Below are 13,868 nucleotides of genomic sequence, written 5' to 3' on the forward strand. Positions count from 1 at the left end.
CGGAAGCTTTCAGTGGTATTCGCGCAACCATCGGATAAGCCAACACAACTTGAATGGACTTGGCAATGAAACGTGTTTGTCAGTTCTGCGGACGATCGCGAGTGTAAACATCGTGCAAACACTGATTCTTATCAAGTTTTCAAATAAAAAAAGGACTTGTTCTGAAGAGTAACTTTGCAAAATTTAAAATTTGGCCAAAAACAGCTCAAACTAATTTAGTTTAGGTAGTTTAGTTGCAAGTGGAGACTTTATTGAAAAACAGTCAAATTAGTTCTAAGTGGGGTGATTGTCGTCGCAAGTGTTCAATTTCCAAAAAACTAAAACTGCCAGGAAGTCAATATTTTGTGAGGCCCAAAAACACAAAGGTAGGAAGTCGGCTTTTGATTATTTTCTTTTATTAGGTGAATTACCGAGAAATGATGCACCGTAGTCGCGAAATATCGACTCGAATTTCAAAAATGTAGTCAACCGACCGCCCTGAAATATATATTTTGTTTATTTAAACAAACACTTTGTTTATCTACTACGACTAAAATGTTATCGGAAACATAATTTCTTGATAAACATGCACCTAACTACCGTTTGACATTTTTTAGGCATTTGACTTGCACTTGAAACTGTAAGCGGGAATACAGCGACAAAGTCAATAAAATTAAAATATGCCAAGTGTGGTTTACTTAAATATTTAGCAAGCCGTTTAATTTTTGGGACACGTTCAAGGCAATAATAGAGCAAAGGTGCTGTTGGAGTGTACATACTTGACACCTCAAATTTTGGAGTTTATTTTTGCATTAATTAATTTTTCATTTAAATCAGACTGTTACAAAATGCATGAAGTGACCTTAGAATCAACTTGAATCCGGACATTGTATTTCATGACAAATAAATAATTAATATCGTTTTAATTGTAATGATGTCACTACAACTGCCGGACAACCTTTTCATATAAAGTGTATGTGTCTAGTTATCCATGAAAATTTTAGTACATATTCTTTTTGAGTTAATCCAAATAATCCAATTGCATTTATGAACTAATTACTTTAATGAATGAATCATTAGTGCAGAAACATAAATAACGTTTCGTTTGACCTCATCTAGTGTCTTAAGAAAATCCACCAACACAATGGACGAATTGCTTTAAAAGTCGAAGAGTTAAGCAACTAACCACAAATTCTACAAAATGTGTTTAATACATTGAGGCGAAAGCTCCGAACCCCAGTCAACATTTGTTATATATAAACTTCAGAGGTTTAGTTAATAACAATTCGTAGTTTTGTTGAATTGTTTTTTTCGTATAAGCAGATTAGGAACCCTGTGCTTTATTGCGGATCTTCCAAAAAACATCATTATTTGCTGGTGACATTTTCAGATTTTACTTATAATTACTAATTAGATGTCTGGCGCAATTAAAATTTTAAGTTTTGAAATTAATTTGATCGCACGATCTTATTTAATCACCAATAGAACTCTTTAAAATAAACATTTCTTACATATTGATCTTTTCTTAACCGAAGATTTTTTTTACATTTTTCTAACCCCCAATATGGGATAATCAATCAATAATCAATATAATCATCAATTGAAACGAAAGACTGTGTGAAAATGTTTTTGTGTGATAAAAACTTTACAGTTCTTTTGAAAAAAGAACAACCGCTGTTGTAATACTAACAGTTTTTACTGTTTTTCATTCCAGTATTTTAACCGAGTAATTTTTTTTTCGTGCTTCGTAATCAATGGCTGTGTAAACACATGAGCGAGTATGAATTTTAGAGTTCAAATTAAGTTTAATTTTAACTCTGTTTTTAGGAATTTGCGGAAAAATGATAAATATATTTTTTTTATTTTGACGAGTCCTATTGGTGGTTACATTTATTTACATGCTTCTATAACACTTGGTATAGTTATTTGTCAAACTAGAGAGGAAAGTGATTCTTTTTCCACCCGAGCTCGAAGTTTGAAGAGTGAAAGAAGAATCTTCCTCTCTTGTTGGATACATTTTTACACATGTTGCAAATTTTTTTCCTACATGTCGCGATATTTTTTTCTCTTTTAAGTCTCGTGAATATGTCAAATGGCCTTACGTCACAAAATGACAATTTGCTTGTTAACAGTTTAGCACTGTTGCCAATGTGCTTTGACTGCATCTACAAAATAATGTACAATAAGAAAAGTACAAACTATAATTATGTACATAAGTTAATGTAAAGCATTTCACCACGAAATAATTTTTTTTTAACAAAAAAATGGATTTTTTAAGTATGATTTTTATAATATTTTTTGTGGAACAATATTCAATTGCCAGCATACAACACTGCAATTTTTTCCTCTCTCACTCCTCACTATTTTGTGAGAAGAAAGTTGCGCTTTCTGGGCATGTCGTAGAAAAAATATATTATTTATACCGGGTGTCCGTGTCAAAGGTTTTAGAATGTCGATCAACACATAGACGCCTGCAGACACGCCCACTTCAAAATTTTAAATTAGAGTCTACATTAAAGAGTGATTAGAAAAGAAAATTTTTCAGTTATTTAACTTTCATAATTTTCAAATTTCACTGTTTCTACCTATCTGCTTTAGGAAAACCCTCGGGAAAACCAAGACGTTACTGATTAATATTTAAACATAGTACAGCCATTTGTCGCACTCATTTTGCGATTTTAAAACTATCTGCTGTTAAATAGACAAAAATATTCTGTTTAAAATTTGAAGGTCAAATATATCAAGGAATATTTTTTGTAATCCTTAAATTCACACCTGAACATTTTAGACTTGTAACGTTAAAAAAAAATCGAACTTTTCGCGCAGCAACCCGATACATGCGGTTTTTAAATTAAATACATGAATATATTGGAATTTCTTAATCTAAACACCGTTCACGTTGTTTTGGCATAATGGGAGGGCATGACTTATTTTTTTGACGTCGGACACACTGTTTGATTTCCGTCACTAAAGTGTTTGACATGCGGACCTATCAAAATGAACATAACATGTTGCTGAATTTCCGGCGATGTCTGAGTATTCTTCTGTGCCAAACTAGTAAAACTGACAACAATGCACTAGACATTGACGCTATTTATAACCTCAAACTTAGAAAAACAAACTAATTCAACACACAGCTTTACTACCAAATTAAATGCAAAATTTCCATGGCCGCCCGTTGTGTCAAAACAACGTGAATGGATTTTATGCACAATATCGTACACTGTTTTTATCGTTATGTTATTTTCGCAAAAACACATCAAGGTTGACTTCATTATTGTCAACTACTTTCTTCTAAATTGCACTTTGTTGTTGAATTGAATTGTGTTTGACTGTTGGGTAATAATTATTCAACTAACACCACAAACCTGTAAATCACAGAGTTATATTTAATTTAACGGTACGAGTCTTTTATATTTTATCATTTTCGTACAATTATCCACAAGCGTAATTGACTTTTGCCGTACCTAATTAATTAAGAATTGCTATAAAATTATTCGTTATTAAAATTCAACTCATAAAAATTTCATTATGACAAAAAATATGTTTGTCGTAAGTTGTTACAAATAAAATACGATTTAGTAAAGACTTTACTTAGTTCAGTGTAATTACTTTGTTACATACTCTTCAACCGTAACCAATAGTAGGACATTAGTAATTCAAAAATTAATATTTTGTATTTTATGCATTATGCGAATAACAGTAACAATTACCATCATTATTACATTTCATTCTTACGAAATTAACATAAACACTGATTCTGAGATTCGTGGAACGTGTTAAACTCAATAAAATAAAATATAGAAATTAACATAATTTAATCAGTATATGCAGTACAAGAATGTGATGAGTAAGCACTATAATTTCATTAAAACATTGTGTTTATTTCGATGTTTTGCAAAAATTTCTGATTAAAAGAATTGAATTAAACGACAACGAACACTGCAGGTCAGTTTGGCTGTATTTTTGAGTCAATATAAAAAAAATATATTGGAAAGTTCTAACACTGAAAAATAATCTGAAAAGAAAGGATACAATACAGTGATGAAAGAACTTTCTTTTCTTGGAGTTTCCTCTTGCTGGTAGAATATAACTAAATAATTCTTAAAAAATATTGACTATGACTTTAATAAAAAGTGTCTATAAAAGAACGTATGTACGAGTATATCAAGAGTCCTGTGGAATTTGAATAGATATGTGATTTTTGCCGTTCTGTAGCATATTGTGGTACCATATAGAAAAACAGAGGTTGCGTAAGTGCACTAATGACAGGTTTTTAATAAAGACTGCTGTAAGATGAAAAGCAATTAGAATATAGAAAAATTTAACAAAATCACAAACAAAACAAAGAAGAAGTCGAACTCACAACTGACGCTAAGATTTAATAATTTGACATTTGACTATTGACATCTGATTTGACGGCTTTAACGGCTCGACATAGTTCGACACAATAAAATTATAGAGTTTCACAATTTCACAGGACTCTTGATATAGGTATGTTCTTTTATAGACACTCTGTAGTATTAAAATGCTACAAAGATAGCAATTATTCAAATTATTTTGCTTTATTTAAGTTATATAATATAAGATATAATATATTTTTCCTGGCACCTATTATCTTTTTATGTCGAACGTCATTCCATCTTGCTTGATCTCAACTTAACTAATAATAATATCGTATTTATACAAGAAATGAATAATTTTATATTTTATAGCTATTAAGACAACAAGGGTTTTATAGACGATTTAAAAATCGAGGTCGTACCTAGTTTAAATCAGAGCGACCGCAGGGAGCGAGGATCTAATAGACCGAGATTTTTAAACTATAAAACACGCGTTGTCTTCAAGATTTTTTCTAACACTAACATCTTATCAGAAATTTTAATAAATTCAGAAATTATTCGAGGCGCGTCACAATACACAAAATGGTAATAATATCAACAAATTTGGAAAAAAACAATCTTCATCGTTGGAGTGTGCCAAAACGTTCCAGAAGAAATAAGAAAAAAGGGGCAATTTGTTACCAATGAAGTCTAAAAGTGCATACGAAGAGGTGTATGTTTCGTTTCAAGGCCGGAACAATAAAAAAAGCATCACGGAGGTAACGAAAGATGTCATTTTGGCTTTTTTTGATATGAGGTAGACATCTACAGTACCTACACATTGTAGGTACTGTTACCACCGGCCCTCGAGGTGTGATCGGGACCGGTGTCGTTTTGTTGACCGATGTCTCTGTTTCGTCGAAACGACTCCCACAAGAGCCGATTCGTCCCGTCTCTCGAAGCGTTCTTCCGTCGAAGAAGATCGCCGTCTCGTAGCCCAGCTCACTTTTACCAGAGCCAGGCTCTGAAAAGAGCCGCAGTCTCGTTTTTTGGGGAGAGGAGTGAAATGACACGCACTTTTTTGAATGTAAAAACTCACTTGACTTTTCTCGGCCGGCGCTGCCTATTTTTTAGAGAAGTTGGGAATAAGCTTCACTAGCAAAACCGAAACGCAAACGGTGCCCGGTGACAGTACTCGTAGAACTTCATTAAAAGTTAATTTACATTACGGCAAGAATCATTTGAAGAAAATGTAAAGATTGTCAGTTTTCGATGGCCGGGCACTTGCATTGGATGAAACAGCAGAAGTTAAAGAAGAAGATGTTAGGTACAAGAGCACGAAGCTAATGTGGCAGTTCCAATTCAATAATTGTACTTTTCACTTTTGTGATAATTACTGTAAAAATGATGAATAAAATGTTACTTGAATAATATGTGTGAGCGTATTTTATGACTCTATAAGATACGTTGCTATTGACGACGTGTCTTATAGAGAAAAGCGTATTTTATGGGAAACATAAGGTGTGAGCTCAAATGCACCATAGAAACAGTATAAGATATTAGTGTTAGAAAAACAATATACTTAATTTCCCTTACATGGCAAGAATTATAGTGCTTAATTTGAGAAAGGAAACAATTGTGTTTCTACGACGCAAGTAGACAATTTGTCTTAAATTGTGTCTACCTGGAACCTGATTCGAACACAAACTGCTGATTTTATCCAAAATCAATATAAATTTTAACAACACATTCCAAAAAGGGTTCATAATATCTAATTGAAGGTCAGAGATTCACCAGGGTATTATAAAATGTCGTTTATTTTCGTATATTTTTTGGTCCAACCTGTAAGTATGTCAGTGTTTTACATTAAGCTCACCGTTACTTTAATGTACTTACATTTATAAAAATGCACCAAATGCATAATATGTGCAATTAATTATGTATCTAGACTGGAGATGCCGATCTAATATTCATTCATGAGGATCCATCCAGGTCAAGTCTAGGTAATTCGCTTTACGGCATCACATGTATTTATAGGTACATACCTACTTATCTAAATTTATCACGACTGCTTCTGCATACCTTTAACCTATAAAACTGTACGCCAGTTCACTTTCTTTGTCATTAACTCGATGACCCTTTAAATCGTGTGACTCCACACACGCTTACAAAATTTAAATGGGCGCATCCATGAACAATGGCAACATTTAATCCATTACTGTGACACTGCTCTTCACTTGTGACTCTACCGAAAGCTGTTCACTTGGAGGCGGTTTTATCCAGAATGTTTCCAAATATAATATAAAGTAACGCTTAAGGTATAAGATTATATGGCCCTTTAAAAGTATTTGACCGGAGATAAACGTCCCTTTTGTCGCAATTGCAGTAGGCGGTCAGCCCAACCATAAATCATGCTTCAAGCAATTCTCTGTTGTGAATTCCAGAGCCGGCCTCAAAACAAATGCGTACCGATGAAATTATATTTATTTATTAAATATACAATACTATTACAAATCATCTTTACTGTTTTCAAGACACAAAGTACTAAAGGGAATTTCGTTACAATCACAAAATTTACAATAAACATGAAAAACATGTTCTGTCGCAAATTTTTAATCCCTGCCCTGAACCAAGGAAAAGGGATGCAGCTGCACGAGCCGAGACAACCATCTCAACCCCAATATTGGTTTCCATTATTGGGATAATTTTAGTGCTGCCATATAATCTTATACCTTAAGCGTTACTTTAAAACCAACTTTTAAGGTCTGTTGATTATTTATAGCAATTAGCAATTAATCTACAATTTAAGGTGTTGTTTATAAGGTCGCTTACAGGATAGCGAAAATAAAAATTATTTCATTATTTCTAGTATAAATCCGAAGCGATGCTTATAATGTCAATTTTACATAACATAAATATCGAATTTGTATATTTCTCCTTTAAGGACTTCTAAACAGTAAGAAAAATAAACAAAAGAAGACTTTAAATAATGTGTGGAGGATTGAACGTATGTTATAAGAGTTGGAAATTTGTATATAACTTGTAATAACTTTATTCGATTGAATGTTCAAAACTTTTGCATATCGGTCTGAGAAAAACTTTAACAACTTTTATGTTTCACTTATCAAGTTGTCGCGAACAGTTTCGTAACTACTTTATGTCTACAATTCTATTTTATTAAACTAGGTATATATAAATTTAGATAAATGCACAATATTTCAAATTTCACAGTTTTCATGATGCAAAGATGATAACGCAAACGCAATAAATATTTAGGAAACTACCTACATTATAAAAAAACACAACATCGTAGTCATGAACGTCAAAACTTTTAAAATCCCATGTGTTATAGTCAGTGAAGATTTGTATTTTATAATCAATAAATTTTGGCTAAAAGTTTGTAGTACATATTCACATAGAAGATGTGATTAAATCTTGTCATTGAGTGAGCTCAATTCTGTGAAAGGCGATAATAATTCTAAGAGAGAGCTATCTATAGGAAATTTTCTAATTTGCATGTTTCACAAAAAAGGCGATTTTTCATTTGTCTTGTAAAAAGTATTAAACTACCACCCACACTACATAGAATCTACACACCTACATATCATATCCAAAGTAAAAACATGAGCCTATTTAAATATTTACCTATTTATTATTTAAATTATTTACTAATTTCTATTTCTGCTAATATCTGCAGTACCAGCGTGGAACTAATTCGTTAAAGTCGAATAAGTAATACGAACTTTATTTAATCCTCGGACATATTAATCTCAGTTTTCAAGTGCATATTTTTGGGGCAGTGTCATTTTTTGACCATTTTTTATTTTCACACTTTTGACAGTAATTTTTTCTAACATTTCAGATTTTGACTTAGGTATTGTCAACAAGATAATTTAAATACATACATACTTCTATTTATTAAATGTGTCCATTAGAAATTAAGTTTGTATTTTTCTGTTATTGTTTATGCCGATTATTAAGATTTGAAATCATCTTCAAAAAATATTGGTACCTTTTTGGATTTGCAAGATTTTCAAGTTTGCGTAGGTCTTCGACTCGGCTGCGAACTATTTGAAAATCATCTTTGCAACTGCCGCACATTTGTCAACGCTCAAGGAATTCATGGTCTAAGCTGTACTAAGAGCAAAGGAAGGCTGCCAAGGCATAGTGAACTTAATTCAATTATTCAAAGAGTTTTTTCATCAATTCATATCCCAGCTACACTTGAACCTACGAATCTTTCACGTGACGATGGTAAGAGACCAGATGGCGCCACGCTCACCCCTTGGTCAAAGGGCCAACGTCTCATTTGGGACGTAACTTGTGTCGATACACTTGCCAATTCATATCTTTCACAGACATCCGTAGAAGCTGGGGCAGCAGCAGAAATTGCTTGCCGAAAAAAACATGAAAAATATAAAATATTAAAGTCTGCGAATTTTATTTTCAAGGCACTTGCCTTCGAAACACTGGGTCCTTGGTGCGAAGAAACTAGAACTTTTATCAACACAATCGGCTCTAAGTTGGTTAAAGAAACTGGCAACGTCAGGGCAAAACAATTTCTTCGTCAAAGACTTTCTTTGGCCATTCAACGGGGCAATGCAACAAGCATTCGCGGCACCCTTCCTCATAGCCCATCATTGGATGAAATTTTTTTAATTTAATTTTTACTTTCCTTTAAAATTTTGTTCTTGTTTAAATTTTTATTTTTCATGTGTTATTATATTACAATCTATTTTTATATGTATATAGTAGAAAATAATTGTAAGTAGCGTTACCAATTTGGTGGATGCGCCGAAAAATAAATATTACAAGAATAAAATACATCTACAGCATCAAAAAAAAAAAAAATTAATTCTGCAAAAATTAAATAGACCTGAAAACTTACGAAAATTACGTAAACACACTCACAATTTTCTTAGGGTTTCAAAAATATAATATGTAAAAAAAACATAGGTGTTCCAAATAAAAAATTAGTCATTTCCGACGAAACCAAGAGTCCAAGAAAATCAGACGCTATGTATAAATGTGATATGTATTTTGTGTTTGTAATATCTGTACTAAGCTTTGTTTTGAGAGTTTGACAAATTGGGGGTAAAGGAAGGATGCCAGTAATCTCGTTGACACCCTCCTGTATATAATACTTAATTATAGAGCGTGAGTGTAAAGCAAGGAATTAAATTTCTTAAATTGGTCAAATCTCATCTTGGTGTAACGTATTGTATTACGCTTTTTTAATTCACGCAGTGGGTGGCGCTCATAAATTTTAAATGATAGCAGTAGTCTCTTGTTACATTTCTTGAAAGATTTTTCTATCCTCTATCCAGAAATGGATTTTTTTTTAATTGAACTACAAATTATCGTAAGGTTCTCAATGAATTTAAATATTGTTTGGCTGTGTCAGCAACTCACTGGATTTCATTTTAAAGAATTTAATTAATTAATTAATTAATTTGATAATATATTTTTATAAGTAAATTAAATTTACACATAGCCCATTTTGTTTTAATGTACCAATTTAAAAATTGTTGGTGTGTTGCTGTTGTGAATTCTTTTGATTAAAACAGTACTCAAGTCCTACGTTTTTTTACACTATTATTATGTTACATTAAGATACCACCTACGCGACATTATAAAACTCTAATAAGGTGAAAGTTCAAAATTCAGAGAAGTAATTACATACTTCGTTTTCGGCTTTTTTTCTGACTTCAAAAGACTATTTAACGAAGGTTGAAAAGACATTTGTGCCAAAGGACACACAAAGAAATAAAATTCTTTCCCATCAGTAAGCATTTCTCCATGCTCCATGTTTGCTGTGCAATAATTTGAAAAATGCGTTTCTTCTCCATTGACAAGAGCTACTTGCAAATTTCCAATTATGCACTTGAATCTTACAAGATCCAGCTTCGAAAGCGTAACTCACATTACTAAGCTCCATTTTCCTTTCAATAAACTCACGGATGAGCTGTGTCAGCAATGTCATTGCCTGCACATTTGTGCGAATCCTACGATTTTACGTAGGTACTTGAAAGTTTCTTACTCTTTTCTCCAAATACTTCAGTCTATTCCTGGAGAGATTTTATCTAATACAACAGAAAACCTTATTTCTTATGCAAATATATTTTCTTTTTTGTTTATCTACAAATTTTAATGCCATCAAATATCTTCCACCAGACAAGTGTTGTCAGTAAATAACAAGGAAAAAGTTCTTGACCAATTCAACTGTATTAATATTTGTTGAAAATCTGTCACTTTAGGAGCATTCCCATTCGGTAATTTTTTGTTTAAATAATTGTTCAAAGTACATATTTACTAATGACACATTCACTTGATAATTGCACGTGTCCCGTCGCATTTATTCTTCGTCAAGACATATTTACTGTTGAATCCGGAAGCGACGGCAAAACAGTTTGGCACAAAGGGATTGCGATGCATACAAAGACTAAATATTTACCATTTGTGTTTGCTTATTTCGTGTGTACACCCTAAACCGTACACATCAACCACAAGTAATCAAATTCGCATAGAGCCAAGACTTAAGGCTATCCTTCTACAAAGTGGACGTGGGAGCGAAATTAATTATATTAATTTTATTTCACCTGATGTAAACCCCGAAAAGCTCAAATTGTTATTCCAGTCCAACCGAAAAGAATTAAGCACTGCGTATACCACATTTTCATTTACAAACATTTATAAATTAAAACAAATATTATTAAATGAAATATGTAATTATTGAAAACAAGATTTTTATAACAATATTTATGTAGATATTTGAAATACGGTGCGATCAATTAAAAAATAAATCGAGTCGGCGTGTTACCTGTGGCAACCCATGCTATAGCATAGGCTCCAAAGCAAACTCGATTTATTTTTTAAATCATCGCTCGGTACCTAATTGTCTTCGGTTTTTAGAATGTTTTAAAGTGTTTCTGAAATACATATACAGGGTGTTAGTAAATGGTTGGGAATAAATTTCAGGGTGAATTCCTTACGAAAAATGTGGCTTAAAACCTAAATAAAGTTTTTCGTGTAGTCCACTGTTGGACAATTTCTCTAATTAGTTCATTTGTCTGCCTAAAATCGCATTAGTTTTGAATTTTGACATACGTTATATATACCCAGTATATATTTCAAAAAAAATACGGATATGTCAAAATACATTTATTTTTATTTTTTTATTTTTTTGAGAAAACTATTCATTTTAACGAAAAACTTTATTTAGGTTTTAAGCCACATTTTACATAAGGAATTCACCCCGAAATTTATTCCCAACCATTTACTAACACCCTGTATGTTGTTACAAAAAAAATATATTATTATTATTTTTTTTTTTTTTTGGAAAATCAGTTTACCAGCACTTTCATGTACACCAAACAAATCTTCTCAATACAATACGAGTAGAACCACCAAGAGAAAATAAGGAGTAGATATGAAATATTCTAAATATGTATACGAATATGTGGCGTAACTTCTCTTGGGCCCGGTTGTATAAAGCTTAGTTAACATCGTGTCAGCTAACAACGCGTCAAGTCGGAAATCCCCCCATTTGATTGGCTGATTCAAATAAAATGTTAAATATCCTCCTTTAACAACGACTTGACATCGCTTTATGTAACCGGGCTTTATACTAACAGCGAAGATTAGGAGTGGTTATGAAAGTCTAATAGTGAGACTCTCAGAAACAGAGTTGTATATGATAAACCCAGTCGCCATTTTCTTCGATCTCATTTCGAAAAGAGGATTCTGCCATAAATGTTTTTGTAATACACAAACTTTTTTATTGGAAATTAGCATTTATTTCGTCTTGTTGACAATTTGCAGACTTTGCAGTTCGTTTTTAAATCCGATAAACGTTTCTCATTTTAGTAGGGCAAAACGGTGTGCTTATCGATGTGCTTCACATATTGTTTTGTATTGACACTATTGACGTGCGCTAACCGTTTTCAAAACGCTACATGTTTTAAGTGTAAAGTTAGGAATCGTAATCTTGATGATATGTTGGCCCAAGATTATATCAACATCTTTCTATTGAGGAAAAAAATCTGGGTTGCAGAAATTTGCCAGAAAAGTTGTTGGCTCCATTTTCCAGGATAAATACCTATGGCAACATTTTCACCCGTTGCATATAGTAATGAAAACCAATCAGAGATCTTTGAGTCAAAACTTAAGAAACGTCACCGTCGGAGAATACTTTCAAAGGATTTTGTTACTTTTGCAAGACAACTCATCTGCTCACATTTGTTGCTGTGTAAAATATCACTGAAATCCGTTATAAAATTGTTGATGATCCAATATATTGGCCATGGTTTGGCCACTTCGCGATATTAGCTATTTGCAGAACTCAAAAACCTTTAAAGAACGAAGATTTACGTCGAATAAGATGATGATCGACGCTGATTTGCAGACAGAAACTGATTTTTTCCCAAAGGGTTTGAGTTACTTTACGAACGTTGTCTTATAGACGTGGAATTGAAGGGTGATGACCTGACGACATTGAATAAAGTAATAGGAGTATAATTGTACAAACTTTTAACAAAGTTTTTCCTTAGATTACAAACTTTTCAATCTTGCTGCGTACAAATTTCAATTTACAAATACCCAACGCGCACTTTGAATAATTCGAGCTTTTTAATTGTCTTTGTTTTACGTTAATAAAAATCGGACATTTGACGGATCAGACAAGGTCTTAAAACTTGCAGTAAAAAATTATGAAAACATTCGCTTAGTACGTGTACTGGAATTTTTACTATACCTGCGAAACATGTTCTTTAAAATCGCCTCCGGCCGCCGACAAAATTTTTCAAACCAGAGTTGCTCGTTTTTTTGTTTAATTTTAGTCGAATAAGGTTAATTTATGTAAGCCTATCACTTTTAGTTTCGTTAAAGTTGCAATGGAAGCGCCAATTAAGTGTCTGTTCTAAAGCGATTTTTATGATAAGGTCCAACATTAGACGAGGCAATCCATTATTAATTTCGTGTAGGTATGTTAATAAAATTCATAAAAAAGACCACTCCTCATTGTCATCTCAGAAATTTACGAATATTATTCCTAGCTATTTAACTTGCAGGAATTTTATTTACTAATCGTTCCGAGAAATGTTGTTTCTGATTCAGTTGCCTCACGCGAATAACACTATTAAACTGTAATTTAAGCAAGGGTCCGGAAATGAATATTAGAAAATGGTATTATCAAGTGTTTAGGAAACGTCGACAGCGGAAGGTCATCAACAACGTCTTCCTAGTTTTCAATGCCAAGTTTTTTCTCTATATTTTACATCACATTTCAAGACATTTTATTAATTTAATTCATTAATTCAATATCTAGCATGTATGAATATTTTTTTCTTTACAAAATGTTAATTTTTATAATGATTATTCAAAGTAACAGTTTTAACTCGATTAAACCATATTGCCTAGTTTAGTCAAATTTTTAATTGAAAATATAAAATTGACTTGGTAGATATTTCGCTGGCTTTGTCTCACATTATTCACCTTCATTTTTCTACTAACAGTATACAGTCAACATTGCAATTAATGAATCAAATTCCTTTTTATCATCATGATGTA

At 32.3% G+C, this 13,868-nt stretch overlaps 1 protein-coding gene across 1 annotated transcript in view; it reads left to right on the forward strand.

Moving 5' to 3' along the window:
* Positions 1-13,868, forward strand: part of LOC138122670 (oxytocin receptor-like) — a 206,748-nt gene continuing 192,880 nt past the window's right edge. Inside the window, exon 1 of the mRNA XM_069036926.1 lies at positions 1-365. The gene's annotated coding sequence lies outside the window, so the exon portion shown is untranslated. The remainder of the gene's footprint in view (positions 366-13,868) is intronic.

The sequence above is a fragment of the Tenebrio molitor genome, chromosome 2 (assembly GCF_963966145.1).
Source record: "Tenebrio molitor chromosome 2, icTenMoli1.1, whole genome shotgun sequence".
Taxonomy (NCBI): domain Eukaryota; kingdom Metazoa; phylum Arthropoda; class Insecta; order Coleoptera; family Tenebrionidae; genus Tenebrio; species Tenebrio molitor.